This window comes from Rhinatrema bivittatum, chromosome 6 (genome assembly GCF_901001135.1).
Source record: "Rhinatrema bivittatum chromosome 6, aRhiBiv1.1, whole genome shotgun sequence".
In the NCBI taxonomy this organism is placed as follows: domain Eukaryota; kingdom Metazoa; phylum Chordata; class Amphibia; order Gymnophiona; family Rhinatrematidae; genus Rhinatrema; species Rhinatrema bivittatum.
Window position 1 is genome coordinate 262,934,043 of NC_042620.1, and position 27,565 is coordinate 262,961,607.

At 44.2% G+C, this 27,565-nt stretch overlaps 1 long non-coding RNA gene across 2 annotated transcripts in view; it reads left to right on the forward strand.

Annotated features, from left to right (window-relative positions):
* Window positions 1–248: 248 nt before the first annotated feature.
* Window positions 249–27,565, forward strand: part of LOC115094225 — a 29,570-nt gene continuing 2,253 nt past the window's right edge. The window contains exons 1-3 of one of the 2 annotated variants that reach the window (XR_003857513.1): window positions 249–1,334; window positions 1,790–1,870; window positions 11,752–12,196. This is a non-coding gene — a long non-coding RNA (uncharacterized LOC115094225). Of the gene's footprint in view, window positions 1,335–1,789; window positions 1,871–11,751; window positions 12,197–27,565 lie in introns of those variants that run through there. The other variant, XR_003857512.1, reaches the window with a different exon arrangement.

Here is a 27,565-nt window from a genome sequence, read left to right on the forward strand (position 1 = left end):
TTGTAAGAGACGGTGTGAGATGGAAGAGGGGGTTGTTGAGTGAGAGGGAAGGAAAGAGATGTGAGGGAAAGGGAGGAAGTATGAGGTAAGGGAAGGAATTGTGAGTGAGGGGAAGGGAGGAGGTATGAGGGAGGGGAGGTGTGAGTGAAAAGGTAGGTGTTAGCGGAACTATGTGGTGAGAGGGATGGGGTGAAGGAAGGGAAGGTGGTGAGAGGGGAGGGAAAAGAAGGGGGTATGAGTGGAAGAGAGTGCAGGGCCATTAGAAGCACTAGGCAGATTAGGTGGCTGCCTAGAGCACCTCAGTTTGAGGGCAGCAAAGCAGAGGCAGGTCTGCGATGAGTACAACTCCTTGTTCTTCCCGCTTGTGTGGACCCAGGAGAGGAAGTTGTATCACATGGACCTGTGTGAGAAGGAGGTGCCGTACTGTGGCCAGAAGGAGCAGAAACAGTGTTGGCCTGTGTGTCCAGAAGAAAGGATCCAGAGCAGTGTCAGTCCAGCTCCATGAGGACAGAGTAGTAGTCCTGTTATCTGTGTGAGCTGAAGATGGAGGAATGGTGATATTTCTGTTTTTCCAGTTTGCATTGCATACAGTCTGGCTTGTGGTTTACAGTACAATTTTTGTCTGCATGTCTCTATACTTTATGGCCACTTTATTCTGTATTTGATGAGGGATGCTGTGTTCGGCATGTGAGACCTAGGTGAGAAATTATGATACCGTGTAGTTTATGTAGGGGTCTATAGCAGACCAGGTGTTTTAGGGTCTGGTGTAATATTTGCAGCATTGCTTTTTCATAGATAGGGTTGCAACTGTTTGTGTATGGGTTTAAGGAACTGTTGCTGGATTCTCCTCCAACCTGCAAGTAGCATTGTGAGCTGTTTTGGACTATCTATCCAGTCCTTCCAATACAGTGCCCATCTCTTCCTCCTGGTGGCCATCTTGTTTCCTGTATAGACTTGTATTTATACTCAGACAGTTTCATTAGTTGTCAGAGCTTGATCCCACCTTCTGATCTTTGTACTCTGGCTCTATTCCTGTGTTCTGAAGACTTTGTTTGCAGATTCTACACTCAGTGTTCCTGCCTGTTATCTTTTTTGGGTTTCTGGTTTCTATTTTTGTTTCAGCTCTTTGCTCCATTCCAGGCCTCTTGCTCCTTGTTCGTGTCGGTGACTTCCCCCATTTCTCATGCCTCACTGGCCACCAGAACCAGAGAGCTCAACCTGAAAGAAAGGTGACTGGCATATGCAGAAGATGGATTTGACTTTCCTGATTCTAGGCCACTAGTCCCTGGGGCAACCTATAGACGACAACTGTCACAGCTGGCAGCGCTGTTTAGGTATGGGAGGTTTACTATATTGTAATTGCAATTCAGTTTACTTATGGTTAAGGGCCAAGCTCGCACCTAACACACTTTACAATAGGCCTAATATCATATCGGTTCAAGTATCACTTTTTGCTTTTTTGCAGGTTTTTCTGGTTGGTACCACAACAGTGCATGTAAATATAAATGTTGTGATATTTTTACCTAGAAGACTGATGTTTTTTCACATAAAATCTATTATAAATGCATAATTTTTAATTCTGAGCGGTGAGGGCTAGGGAGGACAAGACACAGTGTGTTAAGGTTTGCTTAAGATACCTAATACTCTTGCACCATCCCAGAGAGAGTGCATCATACACAGACCCCCACCATTTACTTATCTCCCACTTTCCCAGGGTTCAAATGCTGGGGAAGGGTGGGAGGCAGGTCATAGAGTTTCTGTGAGTGTGATAGGTTTGTCAACTTTCTAGATGAATTCAGCTTCCTGCCCTTGGCTGCCGAATGATCGTGTTATGGTCCTCCTGCGTGGCTACGTGTTCCAGAGGTTACTGGTAAGTGTTAATCTAGTCCCTAAGCTAGTGTTAATGCATTCTTTGTCTAAGATCAGTGTTTCTTTGGCTGTGTTCTGAAATGGTTATCTCTTATTAATCAAGTTTTTGGCTACTCTGTCCATAGTTGGCTTTTGAAGAGAATACTGGCAGGCTGATGTCACTGCAGGAGTATATATACTTATATATGGAACTCGCTAGATATAATTTCTCTATTGGTCTAGTAGTCAACCTTCATTTATTTTATTTTATTTATTTATTTATTTAGGGGTTTTTATATACCGACATTCATGATAGAATCACATCATGCTGGTTTACAATTAACAAGGGGTGTAGATGAAACAAGAACATGGAACAAGTGCAAAGAAACCATGAAGTTACAATAAAACAAGGCTGTTCAAACTGGGAGAAGAGGGAGAAGCTAGAGAGAATTAACAGAACGAGACGCAATTATTTACAGTATATACAATATTCTGAAGTGTCTGACTGAAGTTAATGTTGAATTGAGGTTTAGGCAGGGTCTGGAAAGGCTTGTTTAAATAACCAAGCCTTAAGCCTTTTTCTGAAAGTAGGGAGGCAGGGCTCCTGTCGCAGATCCGGTGGAATGGAATTCCATATCGGTGGTCCTGCTGTAGAGAAGGCCTGGTCTCTGAATGTTAGATGTTGTGTGGTTTTGGTATGTGGTACATGCAGTGATCCTCTGTATGCTTCTCTAATGGGTCTGGAAGAGGAATGTCGTCTGAGCGGGATTTGTAGGTTAAGAGGAGCGTGGTGATGGATGGCTGTATAGATCATGGTGATGGACTTATGAATAATTCTGAAGTGTATTGGCAGCCAATGTAAGTTTTTGAGGATGGGAGTGATGTGGTCTCTTCTCCTCGTGTTTGTCAGTATTCTGGCAGCAGCGTTTTGGATCATCTGAAGCGGTTTGGTGGAGGATGAAGGGAGACCTAGTAAAATAGAATTGCAATAGTCTATCTTGGAGAAGATTATTGCTTGAAGAACTGTTCGGAAGTCTTGAAAGTGAAGGAAAGGTTTTATTCTTTTCAGTACCTGTAGTTTTCCCGTCGATAGCAGGGCTGAATTAGCCATGCTGTCATGGGAACTGTCAATCAGGGCCCAGGAGGCGGAGCTTAAGTAGCAGAGTCTAGACTTTTTGAGACTCTGCGGCTGCGCGTGTGTTCCCGCGCAGGAAGTAACATTCTCCTCAGTCTGTTTTTTTCCACGCGCAGGAGCGCACGCGGAGCTTCATTCTCCTCACATCGTTTGGATTTATTTAGAAAATGTCTAAAAAACAGTCGGGCTTCAAACCGTGTCCCTGCGGTAAGATCATGTCTGTCACCGCTACGCACGTATTTTATAAAATCCAGCGTACTTTTGTTTGCGCCTGGTGCGCGAACAAAAGTATGCGATCGTGCAATTTTTAAAAATCTACCCTAGTGAGTTCTAAGGCATCAATTTAAGGAATAATCGTGGCGAGGAGCAGATTGCCCCACTCCTGTGTATGTTTCTTTGTTACACTACCACCTGCATGTTGCTTAGCTTAGAGTCTCTGCATATGTAGACCTCATTTTCCTGATTGGCTATTTTTTTTAATGATTCTAAGTTCCCTATTGGATCTATTCCTGTTTGCTCCCTCTCTCTGTATGTGTTCTCTTCCCCTTAAGAATGCCTGGAAAAGTTTACTTTCTGTAGAGATTTTCAGTCGGGAAAATGCTTTTGGCAAACTAACAGTTCTCCTATATCCTGTACAAGTTCTTAGAAGTATCGCTTTTTTCACCTTTATCTAGTTCCCATCCACTGCTGGTCCTTGCTGTACACTAGTAGTTACAGCTTCTTCTACAGTTGTAGTTGTCTGCCTATGACTGAGCTTTCAGAGATTCTCATCACAGCTGTACTAGGTTTGCTATCTGTGCAGCTATCCTTGATAGCATGCCGTTTGCAGTGAGTTTTAAAGTATTTATCATTCAGTTCTTAATTCGAACATTTATTGGGTTTATTCTATTTGAAAGCTGGGAAAGAAAAAAAAAGGTTTAGCTGACTCTTTAGTAACTCAAGTAGAGGCATACAAATTGTGAGAACAGTACACTCAGTGACCCCACTTAAGGATGGGAAAGAGGCTTTGTAGGTGGAATCAGAATCTGTCTTTCCAGAAGATAATGGCAGGGCAGTGCCCTTGCCTCCATTGCATCCCTGCTCAGAGCACCTCAAGATGGGAGTGCAAGTGGGGAGAGAATATGCTTGGATATAGGAGTTCTACGTTATCTTGGCTTCTGCCCAGACCAGGTGGAGCTTTGGCGTCTGCCCGGACCAGGTGGAGCTTTGGTACATCCCAATTATCTGGACTGGTCTGGCATAGGTGATAAGAAAGGAGAAATTAAATTTACTTGTTGCAGTTAATTTCCTTTCTTTTAGTCCTTCCCATGAAGGACTAAAAGAAAGAAAGGAAATTAACTGTCCCATGAAGGACTAAAAGAAAGAAAGGAAATTAACTGTCCCATGAAGGACTAAAAGAAAGAAAGGAAATTAACTGCAACAAGTAAATTTAATTTCTCCTTTCTTATCACCTATGCCAGACCAGTCCAGATAATTGGGATGTACCAAAGCTCCACCTGGTCCGGGCAGAAGCCAAAGCTCCACCTGGTCTGGGCAGAAGCCAAGATAACGTAGAACTCCTATATCCAAGCATATTCTCTCCCCACTTGCACCCCCATCTTGAGGTGCTCTGAGCAGGGATGCAATGGAGGCAAGGGCACTGCCCTGCCATTATCTTCTGGAATAATGCTTCCTGACTAGTCCTTCCTGACTAGTCCACCCAAGGCAGTCTCAGAATCAAAGGATCTTATTCTGATAAGATCAGAAATCTAATAGTACATTGTTGCTCATGCTGAAGGTAGTGGGCCTAATTTTGAGCTTGGTGTAAAGATTTTTATTCCTGGGTTTAGCCATGAAGAGAAGTTTTATTTGGCTGTATCAGGTTTTGGTTGTAATGATAACCTAGAACCCAAAACAAACCATTGCCTTCGGTTATCTTAGCTTTGACATTGGATACTGAAGAGAGAAAGGCAGCACCACAATTTTATAGGGGAAGTGACGTCAACTTTGAGCTTTTTTTTCTGGGTTTCCATCTGCTGATAGGAGGAGATAACCCACTTGTCTGGATTGGTCTGTTTGGACGAAAGGGAAAGAAATTAACCAGCAACAGTAAAGTTTAATTTCATCTTACTCAAGGCTTTCCAAGGGCCACATCCACACCCAACACGCATTGTGGTAGGCGTGATACCATATAGGATCCATGTGTCGTCTTTTGCAGTGCATATATTTTTGTACAACAAAATGGTACCGGCATGGTTAAAAGGGGAGGTGAAAGAAGCTATTTTAGCCAAAAGATCTTCATTCAAAAATTGGAAGAAGGATCCAACAGAAGAAAATAGGATAAAGCATAAACATTGGCAAGTTAAATGTAAGACATTGATAAGACAGGCTAAGAGAGAATTTGAAAAGAAGTTGGCTGTAGAGGCAAAAACTCACAGTAAAAACTTTTTTAAATATATCCAAAGCAGAAAGCCTGTGAGGGAGTCAGTTGGACCGTTAGATGATCGAGGGGTTAAAGGGGCACTTAGAGAAGATAAGGCCATCGCGGAAAGATTAAATGATTTTTTTGCTTCGGTGTTTACTGAAGAGGATGTTGGGGAGGTACCCATAATGGAGAAGGTTTTCATGGGTAATGATTCAGATGGACTGAATCAAATCACGGTGAACCTAGAAGATGTGGTAGGCCTGATTGACAAACTGAAGAGTAGTAAATCACCTGGACCGGATGGTATACACCCCAGAGTTCTGAAGGAACTAAAAAATGAAATTTCAGACCTATTAGTAAAAATTTGTAACTTATCATTAAAATCATCCATTGTACCTGAAGACTGGAGGATAGCAAATGTAACCCCAATATTTAAAAAGGGCTCCAGGTGCGATCCGGGAAACTACAGACCGGTTAGCCTGACTTCAGTGCCAGGAAAAATAGTGGAAAGTGTTCTAAACATCAGAATCACAGAACATATAGAAAGACATGGTTTAATGGAACAAAGTCAGCATGGCTTTACCCAGGGCAAGTCTTGCCTCACAAATCTGCTTCACTTTTTTGAAGGAGTTAATAAACATGTGGATAAAGGTGAACCGGTAGATATAGTATACTTGGATTTTCAGGAGGCGTTTGACAAAGTTCCTCATGAGAGGCTTCTAGGAAAAGTAAAAAGTCATGGGATAGGTGGCGATGTCCTTTCGTGGATTGCAAACTGGCTAAAAGACAGAAAACAGAGAGTAGGATTAAATGGGCAATTTTCTCAGTGGAAGGGAGTGGACAGTGGAGTGCCTCAGGGATCTGTATTGGGACCCTTACTGTTCAATATATTTATAAATGATCTGGAAAGAAATACGACGAGTGAGATAATCAAATTTGCAGATGACACAAAATTGTTCAGAGTAGTTAAATCACAAGCAGATTGTGATAAATTGCAGGAAGACCTTGTGAGACTGGAAAATTGGGCATCCAAATGGCAGATGAAATTTAATGTGGATACGTGCAAGGTGATGCATATAGGGAAAAATAACCCATGCTATAATTACACAATGTTGGGTTCCATATTAGGTGCTACAACCCAAGAAAGAGATCTAGGTGTCATAGTGGATAACAAATTGAAATCGTCGGTGCAGTGTGCTGCGGCAGTCAAAAAAGCAAACAGAATGTTGGGAATTATTAGAAAAGGAATGGTGAATAAAACGGAAAATGTCATAATGCCTCTGTATCGCTCCATGGTGAGACCGCACCTTGAATACTGTGTACAATTCTGGTCGCCGCATCTCAAAAAAGATATAATTGCGATGGACAAGGTACAGAGAAGGGCTACCAAAATGATAAGGGGAATGGAACAACTCCCCTATGAGGAAAGACTAAAGAGGTTAGGACTTTTCAGCTTGGAGAAGAGACGACTGAGGGGGGATATGATAGAGGTGTTTAAAATCATGAGAGGTCTAGAACGGGTAGATGTGAATCGGTTATTTACTCTTTCGGATAGTAGAAAGACTAGGGGGCACTCCATGAAGTTAGCATGGGGCACATTTAAAACTAATTGGAGAAAGTTCTTTTTTACTCAACGCACAATTAAACTCTGGAATTTGTTGCCAGAGAATGTGGTTAGTGCAGTTAGTATAGCTGTGTTTAAAAAAGGATTGGATAAGTTCTTGGAGGAGAAGTCCATTACCTGCTATTAAGTTCACTTAGAGAATAGCCACTGCCATTAGCAATGGTTACATGGAATAGACTTAGTTTTTGGGTACTTGCGGCCTGGATTGGCCACTGTTGGAAACAGGATGCTGGGCTTGATGGACCCTTGGTCTGACCCAGTATGGCATTTTCTTATGTTCTTATGCTACAGGGCTAGCTGGTGCCGTTTTTACATAATGGTAGGTGGAGGCAGGAGTATTCGGGGATCACTCCTACCCAGTTTAGGGATTTTGGACTTGTGGATAGGGTTAGAGTCAGGAGGTGTGTCAATTTTTAAAGTTTGGCTTGCCAGAGAGAGCAGGGCTTTTTTCAGCATGGAAGGGGGGCGGGGCCTGAGGCAGGGTGTGAGACTGACAGTTTTAAGTGTGTATAAGGTTATTGGAAAACCAAAAATTTTGTGTTAAAAAAAAAAAGGGACGAAGTGGGCAGCATGGTAATTGATAACACAAGGCAGCAAAAACGCTAGCACCAGCCCTACCTGTATGTATCAAAGTAATACATACTCTGGCATCTGATAAAAATCATCTTTTCGACTGTCTGTGTATTTGTGCTGTACATGTATCAGCATGAAGCCTACATGGGAATTTTCTGATAATGACTTGCACGGTAGTGCCTCTCCAATTTCCTTGGCTTCATGACAGCTAAGCAGGAGAAGTTATAAAAAAAACTTTATAAACACTGATATCGCTTCAGCTATACAAACATGGGTAAACACGAGATATAAACAGGTGGAGTTATTAGGCAGATGCTGATTGGGTATATGTTTATAGCTCTGCAGTTGGGAGACGCCAAGACTGATATGGTGCAAGGTCATTATTATTATTATTAATCATTTGCTCTTGTTATCAAGCCAAAGAAGGGCAAAAATGCTGAGCACAGCTTACAAGGCAGGAATGTGTTAACCTTGCGCTTACCTAGAACTGCAAGAGAGCTCAAGATATGTAAAGAAAGAAAGGGAATAAGGACATAAGACTTGCCAAACTAGCTCAGAGAAAAAAAAAAGATCCATGTAGCCTAATATGTTATCTCTGATAATAGCAAGCAATGGATGTTTAAAGAAAGTGTATAAACAAACAGGGCATATGTAGGGTATATGCTGATGCTGTTTCAGTACAGCCCACTTCCCCACTCCTGCTTATAACTGCTTGTGCATCTTCTCACCTCCCTCTTTTAGAAGCTCTCATGCAGTCTGGGTGTAGCCATGAGTTGTCAGTCCCCACACCCTGAAGTAGTCTGCATGTCTGTTTCTGTAGGATCTTGGGTCCTGTTTTGGTGATACAGACATGCAACTGAAGATGATGATCACTGTTATTGTTTGCTGTTAGCTCAGGTGAATGGAATCACCTGCCTCTGGGCTGTGCTGATTGTGTTCCTGCAGCAATGCTCACCTCCTGGGCTCCCCCACAGGCTCTTTGGTTCTACTCCTGCAGATATTCACTTCTCAGATGTCCTAGCTGTACACTCTTCCTATGATTATGGCTATTTAGAACATGTTGACTCACTGCCTCAGAGAAGCTGAGACCTCATCCCTCCTGCATGCAGCACACAGAATTCTGTGCCTCTACAAATGTGTTCGCTTTATTTTTATTTGTATGTTTGCATGCCAGAAGTTTGGAAACATTTTTTATAGGGGTGTTAGCTATGTGCTGCCAATCTCCACACTCCAGAGGTGGCTCTATGATTGTCTCTGTAGCCTCTTGGGTCCTTTTTGGGCAACAGGTGACACGGACATGCAAATCATGACTGATTACCATTACTGTTTGCTCTCCTGCTCAGCTAAATGGAATTTCTTGTCTCTGGGTTGCTGTGATTCTGTTTTCAAATTAAAACTCACATCTTCGACTACCCACTGGCTTTATTTTGCCCTTGGGTTCTCCTAGGACAAGCAGGATGATAGTTCTCATATGTGGGTGACATCATCCTATGGAGCCTGGCATGGAAAATTTGTGTCAAATTTTCTAGAAGCTTTGACCAGTAGACTGAGCATGCTCAGCCTGCTACTATACGCGTGTCCTCACTAGGTCATAAGAACATAAAAACATAAGAAATTGCCATGCTGCATCAGACCAAGGGCCCATCAAGCCCAGCATCCTATTTCAACAGTGGCCAAACCAGGCCACAAGAACCCGGAAATTACCCAAACACTAAGAAAATCCCATGCTACTGATGCAATTAATAGCAGTGGCTATTCCCTAAGTAAACTTGATTAATAGCACTTAATGGACTTCTCTTCCAAGAACTTATCCAAACCTTTTTTGAACCCAGCTACACTAACTGCACTAACCACATCCCCTGGCAACAAATTCCAGAGCTTTATTGTGCGTTGAGTGAAAAAGAATTTTCTCCGATTAGTCTTAAATGTGCAATTTGCTAACTTCATGGAATGCCCCCTAGTCCTTCTATTATTCGAAAGTGTAAATAACCGAGTCACATCTACTCGTTCAAGACCTCTCATGATCTTAAAGACATCTATCATATCCCCCCTCAGCCGTCTCTTCTCCAAGCTGAACAGCCCTAACCTCTTCAGCCTTTTCTCATAGGGGAGCTGTTCCATTCCATTTATCATTTTGGTCGCCCTTCTCTGTACCTTCTCCATCGCAGCTATATCTTTTTTGAGATGCGGCAACCAGAACCATACACAGTACTCAAGGTGCGGTCTCAACATGGAGCGATACAGAGGCATTATGACACTTTCTGTTTTATTCACTATTCCCTTCCTAATAATTCCTAACATTCTGTTTGCTTTTTTGACTGCTGCAGCACACTGAGCCAACGATTTCAAAGTATTATCCACTATGATGCCTAGATCTTTTTCCTGGATGGTAGCTCCTAATATGGAACCTAACATCATGTAACTACAGCAAGGGTTATTTTTCCCTATATATGCAACACCTTGCACTTGTCCACATTCAATTTCATCTGCTATTTGGATGCCCAATCTTCTAGTCTTGCTAGGTCCTCCTGTAATCTATCACAATCCACTTCTGATTTAACTACTCTGAATAATTTTGTATCATCTGCAAATTTGATAACCTCACTCGTCATATTCCTTTCCAGATCATTTATATTTATATTAAAAAGTACCGGTCCAAGTACAGATCCCTGAGGCACTCCACTGTTTACCCTTTTCCACTGAGAAAATTGACCATTTAATCCTATTCTCTGTTTCCTGTCTTTTAACCAGTTTGTAATCCACGAAAGGACATCGCTTCCTATCCCATGACTTTTTAGTTGTCTTAGAAGCCTCTCATGAGGGACTTTGTCAAATGCCTTCTGAAAATCCAAATATACTACATCTACCGGTTCACCTTTATCTACATGTTTATTAACCTCTTCAAAAAAATGAAGCAGATTTGTTAGGCGAGACTTCCCTTGGGTAAATCCATGTTGTCTGTGTTCCATTAAACCATGTATTTCTATATGCTCTACGATTTTGATCTTGAGAATAGTTTCCACTATTTTTCCCAGCACTGAAGTCAGGCTTACTGGTCTATAGTTACCTGGATCGCCCCTGGAGTCTTTTTTAAATATTGGGGTTACAATGGCCACCCTCCAGTCTTCAGTTTCAATGGATGATTTTAATGATAGGTTACAAATTTTAACTAATAGATCAGAAATTTCATTTTTTAGTTCCTTCAGTACCCTAGGATGCATATTGTCCGGTCCAGGTGATTTGCTACTCTTTAGTTTGTCAACCTACTCTCTAGTTTGTCAATAAACAAAACAATTAACACATGAATTAAAAACATCATACAAATGTGAATTACACAAATAAAAGAAACAGAATAAAAGCTAAGGCCAACATACCATTCTAGCCTAGATCACTATTCTTAATCCCTGACTCAGATCTAACTGATTTACATATTGTAAGGATAAACCAGTCACTCTAACAGGAATATGCATATACAACTGAATTAAATTTTGCAGACCTGAGCAACATAAGATGGAAGTCCCCCCAGTTTGAATGCCTGTGAGAACCACACAGAGGTGAAGAAGCTGCTATTGTTCTTCATATAAAGCAATCTGTCTTTTCCTTATAATTTTGCTGGCACTGCCAGATACAAACTTGCTAAATCTATGGCCTTGACAAACTTTGTATCTAGTTAAGAGGCCTACTATTGTTCACCAGATGTCTTCTGACTCACACCAGTATCTCTGTGAAAATATGAATATACATACAAGCTAAGATGAAGTCATATCAGAAACCCATCAATCCTATGCCAGTGGATTGTGGTAATATCCAATCAATATTAACTTCTGGATCTTATGGCTATGCATATGTATGAAGTCCTGAGAGAAGAAAAAGACTTTAGGTTCACTGATTCGGGACTACAGGACAGCACTGCTTGCTGCCATTGACGCAAACTTCACATCTGTGAACCTTGCACCTGATATTTTTACAAAGCTTAAATTAAGCTTCAAGACTGGGCTCAGCCTAGCCCTGCTTCATTAACTATGGAGCACCTGCTGATCTCATCCTTTCCTAAACCCTGGTAAGCCAAGCCATCTTCACCCTGTCCCTTGCCTACAAAGGTGTCTGTAACTTCTGGGTCTGCTGCCCTCAGACAGTGGTGTTAACCAGTTGTTTGCTTGTCTTGAGTTCCAGCTGGCTACCCTCCATGTTAAGACAGGACCCTGATTCTCCAGAAGGATGACCCAACGTCTTTGTGATGTCTTCATGCATTCCTAATCAGTGTAAGATTATCTGGCTAAATTATTACTTTAAGTGGGATAGTTAATTAGATTGCATTTGAAAAGTGCAAGCTGGCTTTGAACTATATACAGGGATTTTCATAACCTGTGTAACAAGAGTGATTTACTCTTTTAGACATGAAACCTAAAACAATATCTAGGGTATATAAAACCATTATAAATTTAATGCTGCTACAATAAAACTTTTTATCCAACTCTGGACATTATTTTGTCTGATTTAAATGTCAGATAAACTATACAAGACTAATTATCCCTTGTAACGTGATAATAAAGCATGATGTATAAGAACCATTAAAACAAATCTTCCTTAGACTAAGAACTAGGAATGTAAAAAATTTCAACCAACAGATAAAACTATTTAACCATAGTCTCCTAGTCCTCTTGCCTAGAGGAGATTGATCTCTTTTCTTAAAACATTTGATTAAAAAGCAAAGTAGTTGCAAATAAAACCTCATGCCATTGTGATCAGACAGGAGGCAGTTTTAGTTGCAGTAGAAGCACTGATGGATTTAGAGTTTTGTCACCCCTAGGCACTGTTGGTGCTGTTGCCCCCCACCCCCCGAATAGTGTCAGGCAAAACGTAGGAAGCACTGGCTCAGTTTTCTGCAGCAGCTCAGGTGTGGATTCTGTGGCAAAAATTTAGACCATTATGAAATACATTGGCACTTATGTTATAAAAATGAAATGTTTTTCTAGCCTTGCTTGTATTCTGTATAATTTTTTTTTAATTGGGTGAGAAAAATAGTTCTTACATTAGGTGAGGGAGGAGATCTCAGAAATGGAGCAAGGAGAAGAATAGGGTGAGAGGACTAGGAATGAGGAGAGAAGGGAATGGGGTGAGGAGAAAGAGGATTGGGGATAATGGGAGGAGTGTGAAAAGGAAATAAGACTGGTGATGGAGAGAAGAGATGGGGAAGGGTAGAAGATCAGTAATCTAGGATGGGAGAGGGAGGGAAGTTCTGGGATTGAGGAAGGGGAGGACAGAGTAGAAAGGTTTGTGGGGACTGGGGAGAAGAAATAGGTAAGTAGGAAGTGAGGTTCCAGGATCTGGGGGAAATAATCTATGGTCAAGGAAGAGAGGATCTAAATGGGTGGGGGAGGAGGCAGGTATCCCCACCATGCTTCAGTCCTGCTCCCTCTTGTATCTCCTCTCTAACCTCCCACTCAATCTGGCACACACACACAGCAGAACCAATCCTTTCTCACATACACAAACACTGCCCTCTTTTCTCTCACACACAGACATCCTTCAGCTGGTCTTCTCACCCCCAAATGATCCCCACTCAGCCCCTCCTATCCTTCCCAAAATTAACCCCATTTGCTCTATCTAGTAGGCTCACTCCTCCCATCCTGTTCCCTGCACACTGCCTATGAGATGAGGGGCTGGGTCAGGAAGAACAGAGTGTTCTCTGCTATGTGAGATTCAGCACAGCTGGAAGGAAGCAAATCTTCAGCCAATCTGCTGCCCCCCCGAATTTTTTCCTCCCTAGGCACAGGCCTGTTGTGCCTATTGAGAAATCCAGGCCTGCAGATAAGTCTGAAAAGCCCTATTTAGATGGAAAAGTATCACTTTTCAGACTTATCCAGCTATGTAGGCCTGCTGCTACTTAGCCGGATAAATCGGAATATAGCCAGATAAGTTCCACTATTTATCCAGATAAATTCAAATGTATCCATCTAAGTAGCAGCAAAGGTGCTACTTAGCTGAATAAGTTGGAAATTAGCCAGATAAGTGTGTGCAACTCATATACCTGTGTATTTATATTTCAAATTTTAAAAGGATGAACGTGTAGATTTTAATCACGTTAATTTGATGCTGTTATCTTCCGTAACTTGGCTTTTACATGCATAAGTCAGGGTCTTTTACAACATGCATGCAGCAATGAAATATCCAGTTTTCCCAATGGTCTACCAGTTTGCTCAGTCCATTTGCGGTTCATGAAGACCCTTCTGGTTCTTCAGCCTGAAGTCCCCCATTGCACCCAGACCCTTTATCCTGTCATATTTTCAATTTAACAATGTTTATACTCATACCAGATATTGAGCAGAAGTAAATATAGACAAGTAAAAGACATGTTATTTTGGCAGGTTTTAAAGTAGCAACTTATGCACATAACTGTTGGCCCCTCCTGGGAATACCCCTGGCACACCCTTTTTTTCCACATGCAGGTTTACTTGCAGTTCCCGATATACATGCGCATGTTGCAGTTTTAAAATAGTATATACTCGCATACATGCTATTTTATGCATGCACATAGCATTTTTTTTATACGTGCATCTTCTGAAAACTTACCTCACTATCTTTTGCTTTTGCTACTCTGTTTTATGTCCTTGTATGTGATTTGATTTTAATTGTGAATGTAATTTTGTAAACATCCCAGAACAGGTGGGTAATAAATTGCTGTAAATAAATAAATCCTCCAGGATAAAGTTCTTTGGCCCTTTGTTGGGTCTCCAGGCAGTGCTTGCACATTGGTTTAAGCTGCCGCTGTGTATTTTGTTTGTTTGATGGTTAATAATTCACACATGCCACATTCTTATCAATAAAAGTGTCCTTACATGTTCTTACAGTATCAAGGACACAGGATTGCAGGGCAAGAGGGAACAACCCTGTACATCCTCTCTGTTTACACTTTCCCAGCTGGCTTTCATCAGGGAACTGTGCTGCATAGCACCTCTTCCCTTCTTCCTATCCAGTGCTCATCAGGAAGCCTTTGTCCAAGGCTTCTCTCCTTTTTGGGCTAGCACTGCAATCTGCCTTTCTCCCATGTAATGTGTCTTTCCCACCTTTATCTTAGTCATAACTGGCAAGTTACCTCCCTCTGTCATTCCCATTGCTCTTTGATTCAGCTTGAAACTCGTGAGCAGTAGCACCAATCGTCAAGGCTTCAACCATGACTACTGTTCATTCATGCATCTTTCATGTACATTCATAATTTGATCATCTTAAAAATATGTGACGTGGAGAGAATAATCTCACATTTGCTTCAGGCTTGTTGGCTGAGCAGTATTCAGGCCGCAAACTCTTAAGGAGTTTTTAAATATCAATAGATTAACAGGTTTATAGTTGGATGAGCTTGTTTGGGGAGAGAAGGGGCAAGGGACTAAGAGAGAAGTACTTTTTTTTTTTAAGTAGCGTGGATACTATTTTGGGGATTGATGATAGACACACACACATTCACTCATATTGGACCTTTCTCTCCTTTCTCAGCCGCAAGTAGCCTTACTGAGGCATCTTTCTCTTTCCTATCCTAGGCTAATAGGCAATTTCTTCTTTATTTGCTTGGTAGTGGTGGCAAAAATGGCACAGTAAACATGGCAAAGATGTCAGTGACAGCAATACCAGCAGTAGTGGCCAGCAAGGGAGCTTGTGATTGTACATAATTCAGGCCGATGCAGTACGTATGCGCTAAAAAAGCGCATCCATTTTCAGCACCCGCTTTTTTCAATGTGCGCACAGCCCTCCTGGATGTGTGATACAGCATGCAAATGAGGGGTCACACTAAAAGGAGGTGCCAGGGACAATTGCACGCCCTTAGCACCTTCTTGGCCCAGGAGAGGTGGCTGTCAGCGGGTTGGGAGAACAGCCATGGTTTAGGGAAACAGACGCTTGCAAAACTGAGCGTCCATTTTCCTAACCTGAGCCGCAGGCATACTTTTTTTGTTTTTTTTAACCTTTGGTTCCTCTGACTTAATATCGCCACAATATTAAGTTGGAGGATGTACAGAAAAGCAGTATTTTCTGTTTTTCTGTATACTTTTTTGGGCTGCATATCGGAATGCACTTTTTTTTTTTTTTTTTTTACAGTATCTAGGGCGAATGACTAATAGCTTCATCAACATGCATTTGTTTATGATGAGCGCTGTTGGTTTTGGGGGGTTTGGATGCGCATTATGGACACGCTAACCCCCTTATTGTATAAAGGGTTGAGGATGCATGTCCAAAACGTGCATCCAACCCAGGTTAAAAACAGTGCGCTTAGCTAGACACACTTTACAGTATCGGCCTGTAAATACTGATCTTCCCCCTTCACAGTATCCAGTTTGCAGGCGGAAGTTTTAAGTCCTAATGTCTGCGGGCAGGCTGCTGAGAAGGAGAATTCCTACATGCAGAGCCTTTGAGCTCAGGATTTTATGGAGAATAGACCTAGATGGGGGAAGGATTTTACATACAGTAAGCTTAGTTCACCGGAGAGACAGACATTAGTAAAGCCTAATAGTAAAGATTTTTCACAGTTCTTGAAGTTTCCAGTTCAATCTGTGTCTGCATGTTTGTGTTTTAAATTTGTACTCACTTATTCTGTATGTGGTGAACGTCTTTCTGTGTTCTGTGTGTCACTGAGGTGACACTTTTTTTTTTTTTTTTTTGACAAAGTGCCAATAAACCTACATTTCCTAACGAGATATGTGCTGGTCCCTGCCTGCAGAGATGAAGGAGGAAAGAGGTCTCCTTTGGCAAAAGCTTCCTTATTATCATGGAGGAAGGAGGGAAGGCTCCCTCGCAGTGAAAATCATTTCATTCTTACTCTGGTAGGATGAAGAGAGGGGTCCCTGGGCAAAGTCTACTTGAAGCCTTCAGTGAAACCCTAGCGGTTGAGGGAAGGGGGCATGACCCTGATGAGATCCAGCAGCCTGACTAAATTACACCAGCTGCGTATAACTGCGCTTTTGCCCAGGATGATGCTGCTGCTTTATGCCAGCTTGGCAAGCATTTTCACAACTCTCGGGCTGGTTGTGATTGTGAGAGTGCTACAGCTTGCCCATATACAGAAAGAAGTGGCATGTCAGGAGGAAAGATTTCATATACCACCATTTGTGTGCCAGGGGAGGAAGGTGCGGGGTTTGCCAGCCCCTGTGCTAGGTATATTTTCTGCATAGGAACCTGTATAACTCTCTTTCCCTTTCTCACATGTTCATGGGATGTTTATCTTAGTCTATCCCTTCTTTATTTGTCTTCTTAGTCACAGCTGGTAACCTCCCCTTTTCAACTTTGTATGACTTTCTTTGCCTTTGTTGCCTTTTCTCTTTCTCAATTTGATTTTCACATGTGATGTTTTTTTGACTTCTCTAGGCCAGTGGAGTACAACAGGGCTCAATGCTAGAACAGGAAAATTGGTTCTTACCTGCTAATTTTTATTTCTGGAATACCACAGATCAGTTGATGGAGACAGAGAAAGTTTTACTGACACTGCCATATAATCTAGACTTCCACCTGCTGCAGTCCCCTCAATATTGACCTGTACCCAAGCCAAGATGAATACCATAATAAACCTAATGTAATTGAACACACTCCCTCAACAAGCAAGAGGAAAGTGGAAACTTGAAATGGAAAAATCCTTTCCAACCATAGCTGCAGGAGAACATTAACGAAATCCTGAGCAATTCTTCAGCATATATACAATAACAGTATGAGCAGAGTCTCCCTAGCAAAAGGGTGGGACACTGGATGGATCTGTGGTATTCCAGGAACGAAGATTAGCAGGTAAGAACCAATTTTCCTTTCCTATTCATAGCTAGAACAGTTCAGACTCCTAGGATGTACCCAAGCTTCCCTAACTAGGGTGGGACTGCCAGAATCCTGCTTGAAGAACACTCACCAAAGCCAATGGCCTCTGGAGCCTGGACATCCAAATGATAATGCCTGGTGAAAGTATGCAATGACTTCCACGTGGCCACCTGACAAATCTCATGATGCAACACCTTTTGACACATAGCCCAAGAAGCCCTCTGAGACAGAGTGAGCCCTTAACTCCTCCGTGATAGGGCATCCCTGGCAGATGTATGCTGAGCCTATTGCTTCCTTCAACCACTGTGCAATAATGGATTTGGAGGCTTTCTGCCCCTTCTTAGCACCTTAGCACCTTAGTACAAAAAGGTGATCAGATACCAAGAAGCTATTAGTGATCTTGCGATAACATAACAGAGTCTTACATCCAAGAACTGCAAATACCTTATGTGCGGGATTGACATGTCCAAATTTTGGAGAACCAGAAGCTCCACCATCTTGACTCAAATGGATTGCCAAAAAATATGAAACCACATGTAGAAAAGCCAATATTTATATGTCAAGTGGAAAAACCCTCATGAATAAGCTAAGGGGCAGATCTTAAAACATATGCGCGGACGTAGATTTCTTCGCCCAACCCAGCGCGAACAAATCTACACCCAATTTTATAACATGGGTGCGCTGTTATAAAATCCGGGGTCGGTGCACGCATGGGGGTGCACACATGTGCACCTTGCACACACCGAGCCCAAGGGGAGCCCCGATGGCTTTCCCCGTTCCCTTCAAGGCCGCTCCGAAATTGGAGCAGCCTTAAGGGAACTTTTTTTCCGGGCACCCTCCCCCCCCCCGACTTCCCTTCCTCTATCTAACTCACCCCCCATCCCTAACTAAATCCCCCCCTACCTTTGTCGAAAAAGGCGTACCTTGCGTGCGCCGGCTGGCTGCCGGTGCGCCATTCCCCAGCCTGGGGGCTGCTTCAGAGGCCTTGGCAATGCCCCTGGGCCGGCACTATGCCCATGGCCCCGCCCCCGGAACGCTCCCGAATGCTATGCCCCCTAACTCGTCCCAGACACGCCCCCCAAGGAAAGCCCCGGGACTTACGCGCGTCCCAGGGCTTTGCACGTGCCAGCGGCCTATGCAACATAAATCATAAAACAATTGTGATGGACTATTTTGGATATTGTTCAAACATCTACCAGAGGAGGAGATACTCGATCCCAATTAAATTATAGGGAACAATGTTGGATTTTTAATTTGTCTTCTGAATTTCCATCTGGCATGAACGAAAATATTGAATGGATGACGGTTTAAAGAGCTTGTTTTGGTTTTTCTATTGGTTCACATAGTAATGGTTCAGTGAGTGATTGGTTGAATGATGAATCACGGGAGTGTTTAAAAGCGTAGGTGATTAAAATGGCGGATCCATTTGAAACGCTCTGGCCACTGTGTTATAATGGGAGAAGTTTTCTCGGTTGCAAAGACACGTATTAATTTGAGTTAGTCAACTCTCTAAGATGTTGGGCATTAACGGGCATTTTAATTAATGCAACTACTCAAGCCCCTGAGGAAGGTTTATGAAACACGCGCTGTGTCGGGCAAATGCAGGGCAAATGAATTAGTGCCGCTGCGACAAACAAACGATAAGTATCTTTTGCTTAATATTGGGTTTCTTAAGCAAGCATTTTAAAAGGTGGCGTGTAATAAAATGTAATAAGTGAAAAACCCAATGATTATACTTTCTGAGCAGGTATTTCATAACACTTTGGTAACAAATACTATGTTACTATTATAAGTGAATAAGTTATAAATGTCATGATAAGCGTTATACCCTTAGCTCATTCATGAGGGTTTTTCCACTTGACATACAACTATTGGCTTTTCTACATGTGGTTTCATATTTATATATATGTTATGAATCGGAGAGTGGACCCCTGTTCTGAGATAGAGTCTGCACTGCCGAGAAGGAAGTTAACCCTCGTCGGTCTACCATCAGATGGCAAGGCCTGTTGAAGATGTTGAGATGAAGGCTTCACCCTGGAAGCTCGTGATCCCCCCAGGAGGAGCCCGTAGGGACACGGCCGCTGGGACTTAGGCATCTCCCTGAAGAATGAAGATGGTCTGGATGCAGGCCCCTCCTGCAGGTCGTAGGTTCCAGACGGCTGGCGCCTCCAGCAGGTCGTGAGAAGTCCGGGAGTATACGTTGAAGAATAGTCCCAATCCAGTCCAAGAGTCGAAGTCCAGAGAGAGGTCGAGAGCCGGTCCAGGAGCAAACGGGAGAATGGCCCGAAGCCGATCCAGGAGCAAAGAAGGAGAAGTGTCCAGAGCCAGTCAAAGTCTATACCAGAAAATCACCACCACCGGTCTGAGGGTCAGGAGCCAAAGAATCAGTCCAATGAGGAGAAGAGCAGAAGCGGGGCAAGGAGCGGATCCGGAACACCGACACAGGAAACCAAGCACAGAGCCTCAATACCAAGGCAAGGTCTGAGCATCAGACCTTGCCTTATATACCGGAACTGGAAGGAGGAGTCCCCGGGGGAGCCATGACAATTTCCTGTCATGGCTCCTTTAAATTCTCTCTTCAGCCGCGCGCGCGGCTCCTAGGAGGCTGAGGAGCCAGACCGTCGAACCCATGTGGTCGATAGGCAGCAGCAGAAGCCGCAAAGAAGTAAAGACAGGGGGCTGCCTGCCGCCGCAGGAGCCCCCAAAGCTCCTGGTGAGTTAGTTATTGCCGTGGCCGCCGACTCGATCCCGGTTGCGGCCCGCCGTGGCCGGCGGCCATGACACCTGGCCATGGGGCGCCGCGGCCGGTGTTTCTAACAATATAAATATATATATACCGCATGGTAACCAGTTTCAGTATCATATTTTGTCAAATGAATTGCCTACACAACCTTCAGGAGAAAAGACGGCATCATACAGAACAAGATCCCAGAATCTGAGATCTTCAAAAAGGGATCTCTACATGAGAATGCCTGAAGCTCCAAAATTCTTTAGGCTGAATAAATAGCCACCTGAAAAACTACCTTAAGAATGAGATCCTTTGTAGTTGCCCTCTTTAGAGGCTGAAAAGGAACCACACACATCCCTCTCAGGATTCCAGGAAGGACACATTTTCTGCACAGGAAGATGCAAATGCTTCCCCCCCCCCCCCCCCCCGAGAAATTGCACCACATCCGGATGAGTGGCTAAGGATATTCCTTTCTCCTTACCTTGAAGACAGCTCAAAGTCGCTACTTACACTTTGAGGGAGTTAGAGGCCAAACCTTTCACCAGCCCTCTCCGTAAAAATGTTAAAAAGTGAGCCAATTAGGGGTGTGCATTCGTTTTTGACGTATTGTGAATCTGCAACGTATATGCCATATTCGCTATATTCGTGGGGGTTCCGAAACATATGGTAAACCCCCACGAATACAATGGATCACCAACAAATAGGCCCCCCCCTCCTGACGCCCCCCCCCCCAAAAACTTGCCAAATTACCTGGTGGTCCAGCGGGGTTCCTGGAGCGATCTCCTGCACTCAGGCTGTCGGCTGCCGGTATTCAAAATGGCGCCGATAGCCCCTGTGACATAGTAAGGGCAAAGGCTATCGGCACCAAGACTTGCCAAAAGTCCCTGGTGGTCCAGCGGGGGTCCTGGAGCGATCTCCTGCACTCAGGTCGTCGGCTGCCAGTATTCAAAATAGCGCCGATAGCCTTTGCCCTTACTATGTCACAGGGGCTATCGGCGCCATTTTGAATACCGGCAGCCGACAGCCCGAGTGCAGGAGATCGCTCCAGCAACCCCGCTGGACTATCAGGTACTTTTGGCAAATCTTGGGGGGGGGGGGGGTGTCAGGAGGGTGGGGGGTTGTAGATAAATAACTTTAAAGGGTTGGGATGGGGTTTTTTGGGGGGAACTAATATATTTTTGACATATGAATGGATCGGGGGCCCCCGAGAACGGATGCAACGGATTTGGGCCCCTACAAATCTAAATCCCGAATGGGACGAATCCGTCCCTGCTGCACATCCCTAGAGCCAATTACACCTGAGTAGGTTTCACTCCCTAATCTGTACACCAGGCCTCAAAAACCTTCCAGATCCTCATGTAAGCTAAAGAAGTGGACAGCCTTCTGGCTTGTAGTAAGGTGGAAATGTCATCGTCCGAATAGCCTTTCCCCCTTAAATGCTTCCTTTCAAAAGCCAAGCTGCGAGACAAAAGTGAGCTGACTGATCTGAAAATATTGGACCCTGACAAAGAAGCTTCGGTAGATGACCAAGCTGCAACAACTCATCTACTGCTGGATTGCCCAGGTCCACGAACCATGGTCATCGTGGCACATTAGAATCACCTCTCCTGGATGATTTTCTATTCACCATAGAACCTTGCCCACCTGCAGCCATGGGGAGAACCCATACAGAAGAATCCCATGGGGCCAAGGTAGAACCAGGTCATCGACTCCTGCTCCATTTTCCTGTCTGCAAAAGAAATGAGGTGCCTTGGCATTCCATTGAGATGTCATTAAGTCCATTTGGGGAATGTCCTATCTGTGGCGGACAAGATACATTGCCTCCTCTGATAGCTCTCACTCTCTGAGGTCTAGCTGCTGCCGTCTGAGAAAATCCTCCTGAATAGTATCCACCCTGGCTATATGGTATACAGCCAGCAATGCCAGATACTGCTTTGCCCAGTGAAACAACTCCTGGGCCTCCTGAGCTACAGCTCGTCTCTTGGTTCCCCCTTGCGAATTGATGTAAGCCACCATCATTGCATTGTCCAACAGGATTCGTACTGGGCGACTATGTAACAGAGACAGAAAGGCAAGTAATGTGAAATGCGCCACCCTCATTTCCAACCAATTGATAGACTGTGATGTGTTGTCCTTGCCCTTGGGCCAAGTGATCCTGGCACACCACTCCCCATCTGGTGAGACTGGCATCAGTGGTAACTATCACCCAATTTGGAACCTCCAAGTCTACCCCTCAGCTCAGATGGGCCTGACCAAGCCACCACAAAAGGTTGGACCTGGCAACTCCCTCGGGTGGCAGCAGAAGATGTAACTGCTCCAACAATGGATCCCGCTGGGAAAGAAGAGACCTCTGCAGAGGTCACATGTGTGCAAAAGCCCAAGGAACTAACTCCAAACTCGATGCCATAGAGCCTAGAACCTGAAGGTAGTCAGTAGTTTCTAACAGACTGTGAACCTGCGCCTATAGTTTATGCATGCGATCCCTGGTGAGAAACACCTTCCCTATCCTGGTACTGAAACGTGATCTCAAGAAATCTAAAACTTGAGAAGGGATGAGATGACTCTGCTAGATTTACCACCCAGTCCAGGGATCTCAATTGCCGCAGAACCTGAGATACTGCCTGTCTGCAGAGGATTTCCGACTTTGTCTGAATGAGCCAATTGTTCAGATATGGATGAACTAATATGCTCTTTCTGAGAATCGCTGCCACTTCCACCATCGCCAATCTGAAAGGAAGAGCACAAAACTGAAAATGCCTCCCAAGCATCATGAATCTCAGGAATCAGTGGTGGTCCGGACGGATCACTTGCCAGGTTCTTATGGCCTGGATTGGCCACTGTTGAAAACAGGATGCTGGGCTTAATGGACCCTTGGTCTGACCCAGTATGGCATTTTCTTATGTTCTTATGCATGTACACCTTGGTCAAATCTAGCAATGCCAGAAATTCGCCTTTGCACACTACTGCAGTGATCGAGTGCAGAGTCTCCATTCAAAAACGAAGGACCTTGAGAGCTACATTTACCTTCTTTAAATCCAAAATTGGATGGAACGACACTTCCTTTTTTTGGCACCACAAAATATATGGAATACCCTTCTGTTCTCCACTCTCCCTTAGGTATGGAAATGATGGCTCCCAGCCTCTGCAAATGATCTATGGTCTCTTGGATCACTTTCTTCTTAGCAAATGGGGCATAAGGGGAGACCATAAATAAGTCCCTTAGCAGTCAAGCAAATTCTAAAATGTAACCATCTCTTATCACGCTTAGGACCCACTGGCTCATCGTGATCTTGGCCCATTCCTCGTAAAAAAGAAGGAGGAATTGAGAAGTGGACCAGCCTTGCTTCATTGCGAGGACTTAGTTTCACCTGGCCAAGGCTATTCTAGTTTGGTTTTCTTCCCATGCAAAAGGACAGGCTCCAGGATTGCTGCCTCCCAGCCCCTTGCCTCTGGGCCTCCGGTGGAGTTGTATTTTTTCAAAATCTCCTATTAGGCCGGAATCAGGAGCACATAGAAAAAGACTCCTTTCCTCCTTTCGACTTATCCTCTGGCAATCTATGCCCCTTGATCTCTCCAAGACGCTTCATTATCTCTTCCATGTCCTCTCCAAATAGGAGCTTTCCCTTAAAAGGCAATGTTTCCAACTGAAACTTGGACCAGACATTTGCCGACCAGTTCCTCAACCAATGGAGACACAAGGCCAAGACTACTGACATCATAACTCTTCAAATTCTGATGAGGTCATACAAGGCATCAGCTAGACGCTCCGCCTGTTTAGCCTCAGACGCAGACAGCAGCCTTGTAGTCTGCAATTACTGTACCCAGCACAGGCTAGCCCTCTGCATAAAATTGCTGCATACTGCAGCCCATATGCCTAACGCAGACATCTCAAAAATCTTTTTGAGATGAACTTCCAGTTTTCTGTCCTGCATATCCTGAACCAGCCACTGGAATGGTGGTCTTCTTAGTGACCATTGACACTCGGCAATGGATACAACTTAGCCATAGACCTTCCAATTTTCAGGCCAGTCTCTTGAGTGTCCCACTCCCTGACCACTAACCTTTTTACTGATTTGTGAAATGGAAAGGCTTTTGCTGGACCCCTTAAGCCATCTATGATTGGATCTACCCTTCTTGATTAGATTCCTCTTGCAGAACCTTGATTCCCAACTCCTTCAGAACATGGGGAATCAGGAGCCATGGTTCTTCTTTGCAGAAGAGACACACCACCTTAGGATCGCACCCTTCCGCAATAGGGACTTGGTCCAACCCTTCATCTGGCTCCACAATGTTGGACCAGTATCTGCAGTACCTGTATCTGGAGAGACAGTTACCGGCAGAACTACCTCCTCTGAATCCTCAGAGTCTGCCTGCAGTCTATTCATATGAGCTGACATCCATAGGACCTTCTGAGTCTGCCTAGAAGTCTTTTCCCAGGCCACGGTCCAAGAGGACCCCTTAGGCTGAGATGACTGCCACTCCGCAGTTTTCCTGACCAAGTAAGCTTTGTGTATGAGTAGCACAAACTCAAAAGAAAACATGGAGGAATCACCTGATTCCTCCCCCAGGAGGTCCCTCTCTTCATCCGAATTAGCCTCCTGCCTGTCAACGGGGCTCTGTATGGCTAGGGACAGTGGCAGGGGGGAATCTTCCAACAACATTGCAGGATCCGTAGCTGCATCTGCCGAAGCCAAGATGGCCACTGTTCCCATGCTCACCAGGAAGATGTCCGCAGCCTTCTGGGGAGCTACTCTGCCTCCTTTGTGCCTCCGTTGCCTTTCAGGTGTCACCGCTGCCTGCCCCGAATTGCGCTCCCCACCACAGAGGCAATGTGAGCAGAGGCTGGTGTGCGAGAGTGCATTGCTGTACAAGCAACAGGCTCTGCCAGCATCATTCCCCATGCTTCAGCCATGCAGGCCAATAGCTGCCATCTGAGAACTCACCTTCATGCTGGGATCCCTATCGCAGCCTCGCCAGCTGTCACTCAAATCTGCCACTGAACTTTGTTCCCAAGACAAAATGAAAACACTACTTTTTTTTTTAACTTTAAAAGATTGACAAAATAAAAGCTACTTCCCTGTGCAACTGAGGCAACTGCTGCAGGATCCCAAAGGTTCTCCTGGGAGAGAGGGAACTGGCACCACCAGCTGTCCATCCCCGGCAGCGAAAAGACCGAGCCACCTGCTCTTCTACCTCAGTACCAGGAGGGATGGCCTCTCCAGGGCCCTGAAACCTCCTGGGAGGAATCCTTTAAATCTTCTCTCTCTTGTATTTTTTTTCCAGCCTGCAGGAATTGCTCCTCTACCATCTGCTGAAGACAGAGAAATACTGAGGGGCTTGCAGGTAGCACACTAGGTTATATATTGTTAAATAGCCATATGTAAGGACAACTTCGTTTACCTTTTCTAAAGACCTATAAAATTTCCGGAGATTCATGATCACTTATTTGTGATTCTCTTAACATCTGACTGACATCACTAAAAGTGAATTGCACACCTGAGATTTTTTTTTTTTAACCATAGGCTTATGATCCAAAAATACTTTAAGCTAAAATCTTTTTATATGTCTTTTATCTTTTTAGATTTTTAATAGAAAATTTATTCTCCTTTTTATTAAAAGTTGTTATTTTTAAGGAATGCTTTCTAGCTCTTCCTGTATATTTAGTGAACAAGGTTAACTGAATGACGGTATATAAAACTCAACAAATAAATAACACTTATCTTAAATTTCACTGTCCTGATTGCTCTGTAGACTCCAATTTCTTCGTTATGCCGCTCCAAGTATTTGTTTTGCAGAATCCTTTCTTTGGCCCTTGAGCATATTTCTCATAGTGGAGCAATGATTTTGCTCTGGATTCTGGAGTTGAGTCAAGAGTGTATGGTTTGTTTCATCAGTTGTGTTTATTTCTCACACCTGGCAGAAAAGCCAGGCTTTCATCAGCTTTCTGACATGGAGGCAGTTCTGAATTAGGCACAATTCCTCTGGGAAGGAGTTTCAGAGGGAAGGGGCTGTTGCTGCAAAGGCCTGCTGATGTGTGTCAGACCATTTGAATTCTTTGGGACACGATCACATAAATAATAGTATCATTAGCAGGAAAAAAGGGATCATATTGCCTTTGTATAGGTCACTAGTGAGATCCTAAACTGACTGAGTACTGTGTTCAGTTCTGGAGGTCAAATCTTTGTAAGATTGTGGAAACAGTTTAGAGAACAGCTACTAAAACGATACAGGGCATGAAAGAAAAACTATAAAGAAAGGTTTAACACACTCAGAATGTACATGGTGGAGCAGTATTTATTCGCATATCATCTCCTGCTGCTGCAGGACCAATCTCATGCTATGAATTGCGGGATCATGCTGCTCATACTAGGATACTGGTCACCTGGAAGCAAATGAAGAGCAATTAAATATTGCACCTGCTGGCGGCCCAGGGGGTGAGGAGGAGTATCAGGAGGGTAAATAGCAGTGTCCCATTAATCACAGGGGCCGGCCATGCACAGCACCAGTGGAAGAGACATCGTGATGTGCAGGGATACGGAGAGTGGGTGAGAAGGGGGAAGAGCCTCTGAAGAAAAATAAGTGGGTGAGAGCATCTGATGAGAGGGAGTCATAAGGGGGAAAGAGCCCCTGTAGGAAGAAGTGGTGAGAAGGGAGGACTGCCTTTGAAGAGGAGAGAGTGAGAAGAGCCGAGGAAGTGAGAGGGTGAAAATGGGAGAAGTCTGTTAAGGAGGTGGTGAGGAGGGAAGAGTGTCTGCAGGGAGAGGATGAGAAGGGGAAAAATATGTTTGAAGTGGATGAGAAGGGGAAGAGTAGCTGGAGGGAGGGGGAAGAAAGGGGAAGAGTGTCTGGGGGAAGGAGTGGTGGAGAAACGGTGTGAATGATCTGGAGGGGCTGGGAATAGATTGAGAAGCAGTGTAAAGATATAGGGGATGAGAGAATGAGGACAAAGAACAGGTCTGTGAAAGGACTGAGATTGTGTAGAAATGGAGTTTGGGAGGAGGTAAAAGAAGGGAAATGGGAAAGTGAGAAAGGGATAAAAGACAGAAAAAGGAAGCTGGATCATGCCAGATGAGGATGAGTAAAGGAAGAGGCGTGCTAAGGTGGGGGCGAGGGGGGCAGTCCGCCCCAGGTGCCAACAGGGGGAAGGGTGTCAGGAGCGGATTGGCCTATCGGGGCTTCAGGCAGGTCCCGGTGGTCCAGTCAGGCCAGTCACGAGGTTGCAGGGCTAACTAGTGCCGGGCCGTGCGGAGGAAAAGAAGACGCCACTGTCAGCCGGGCCGCGGAAAAGAAGGAGATCCCTGTCAGCTGGGCCACAGAAAAGAAAGAGGCCCCTGTTGGTGGGTCCTTGCAGCTGAAGAGAAAAGGCCACTGTCATTTGGGCTGCCTGACTTTTTCTTTTTTGCCTCGTGGCCCAGCTGACAAGGGTCTCTTTTCTTCAGCCACGTGACTGAAGCAAAGAGACCCCTG